Source organism: Arachis duranensis, chromosome 10 (genome assembly GCF_000817695.3).
Source record: "Arachis duranensis cultivar V14167 chromosome 10, aradu.V14167.gnm2.J7QH, whole genome shotgun sequence".
Classification (NCBI taxonomy): domain Eukaryota; kingdom Viridiplantae; phylum Streptophyta; class Magnoliopsida; order Fabales; family Fabaceae; genus Arachis; species Arachis duranensis.
This window is the reverse complement of record NC_029781.3, coordinates 75,200,712-75,203,432: the sequence shown is the minus strand read 5'-3', so window position 1 is coordinate 75,203,432 and position 2,721 is coordinate 75,200,712.

Genomic DNA, 2,721 nt, shown 5'->3' with positions numbered 1-2,721 from the left:
TGAGATTGAAACAGAATTCCTTCAATTCTCTAACCCAAGATCCAAGACAGTTGTAATTGAAATTGAAAGCAATAAAACTAAGAGGAAGAGAATGTAATTCTCCTTCCCCCAAACTAAGAAATTAAAGATCACTCAATATCTAAAACTCTCTGAAAATTCAAAAGGAAAGCTCTGTGAAAACTAAGAAAAGGAAGCTCCCCGAATAACTTGAATTCTATCCTATTTATACACTTTCTTCAAATGATCTTCAAGCCTTGAATTGGGCCTTTGCTCTTGGTAGAATTGGGTTAAAAGAGGCCTTGGTTGATTGCTCTTTGGAGTTTGGAGAGGAACCAAAGTGAACCAATTGAACCGGATTGAATTTTTATAGAAGTTGGAGTAAAAGTTTGAGCCAACGTTAGGGGTCTAACTTGAGCTCAAACTTTTCATATCAGATAGCCCAATTTTACTGATGCCAACGTTGGTGCCAAAGTTAGGGGTCTAACTTTAGCTCCAACGTTGGCCCTTCCTAATGCACCTATGGCGCCAACGTTAGCCCAAAAGTTAGGGTCTAACGTTGGCGCAAACTTTTGTCCCCCAACCTTGCATCTTCATGTGCCAACGTTAGCCCAAAAGTTAGGGTGCTAACGTTGGCGCAAACGTGAGTAGCCCAGAAAAATTTTTTTTATGCCAACGTTAGCCCAAAAGTTAGGGGGCTAACGTTGGCGCAAACGTGAGTCACCCAGGGAGTGATTTTCAAATTCTCACGTTAGCCTCAAAGTTAGGGGTCTAACTTTGAGGCTAACTTTTCACCCAAAAGTTTGTGCAGGAAGCATGAAAATCTACCCAAATTAGCTTGCTTAGGCCTCAAGAAAGTGCATAAAACCTATTGAAAACAAAGGAAAAAGCATAGAAAAATATGACATGGTGACATGTCATCAGCGTTCAACTCCAAGAGAAGCCTCAGCTCGTAGATAGATCATGCTCAGCCCAAGCACACACCAAGTGGGCCCTGGAAGTGGATTTATGCATAAATTACTTACTTCTGTAAACCCTAGTAGCTAGTTTAGTATAAATAGAACATTTTACTATTATATTTTCATCCTGGATTGTATTTTTGATCCTGTGATCACGTTTTGGGGGCTGGCCATTCGGCCATGCCTGAACCTTCATCACTTATGTATTTTTAACGGTGGAGTTTCTACACACCATAGATTAAGGGTGTGGAGCTCTGCTGTACCTCAAGTTTCAATGCAAGTACTACTATTTTCTATTCAATTTTTTATTCAATTCGACTTATTCTTGTTCTAAGATATTTGTTGCACTTCAACTTCATGAATGTGATGATCTGTGACACTCATCATCATTCTCACCTATGAACGCGTGACTGACAACCACTTCCGTTCTACCTTAGACCGTGCGCATATCTCTTGGATTCCTTAATCAGAATCTTCGTGGTATAAGCTAGAATTGATGGCAGCATTCATGGGAATCCGGAAAGTCTAACCTTGTATGTAGTATTCCGAGTAGGATTCTGGAATTGAATTACTATGACGAGCTTCAAACTCGCGATTGCTAGGCGTGATGACAAACGCAAAAGAATCAAGGGATTCTATTCCAACATGATCGAGAACCAACAGATGATTAGCCATACTGTGACAGAGCATTTGGACCATTTTCACTGAGAGGATGGGATGTAGCCATTGACAACGGTGATGCCCTACATACAGCTTGCCATAGAAAGGAGTGACAAAGATTGGATAAAAGCAGTAGGAAAGCAGAGATTTAGAAGGAACACAGCACCTCCACACACCTATCTGAAATTCCCACCATTGAATTACATGAGTAACTCTATCTTTATTTTCTATTTAATTTCTTATTATTATTCGAAAAACCAATAATCTCTTAAATTAGTTAAATCCGCCTGACTGAGATTTACAATGTGACCATAGCTTGCTTCATACCAACAATCTCTGTGGGATCGACCCTTACTCACGTAAGGTATTACTTGGACGAGCCAGTACACTTGCTGGTTAGTTGTGCGGAGTTGTGACAAAGTGTGATTTATGTTTGAGAGCACCAAGTCTTTCGAGCCATTGTTGATGATCACAATTTTGTCCATCAAGTTTTTGGCGCCGTTGTCGGGGATTGTTCGAGTTTGGACAACTAAACGGTTCATCTTGTTGCTCAGATTATGTAATTTTCTTTTCAAAAAGTTTTCAAAAATGTTTCAAAAAATTTTTTTTCTTTATTTTTGTTTTTCTAAAGAATATTTTCGAAAAATTTATTAAGAAAATACAAAGAAATCATAAAATCATAAAAATAAAAAATATTTTTTGTTTCTTGTTTGAGTCTTGAGTCAATTTTTAAGTTTGGTGTCAATTGCATGTTTTAAAAATTATTATGCATTTTTCGAAAAATTCATGCATTCATAGTGTTCTTCATGATCTTCAAGTTATTCTTGGTAAATCTTCTTGTTTGATCTTGATGTTTTCTTGTTTTGTGTCTTTTATTGTTTTTCATATGCATTTTTGCATTCATAGTATCCATGCATTAAAGAATTCTAAGTTTGGTGTCTTGCATGTTTTCTTTGCATCAAAAATTTTTCAAAAATATGTTCTTGATGTTCATCATGATCTTCAAAGTGTTCTTGGTGTTCATCTTGACATTCATAGTGTTCTTGCATGCATCATGAGTTTTGATTCATAATTTTCATGTTGTGAGTCATTTTTGTTGTTTTTC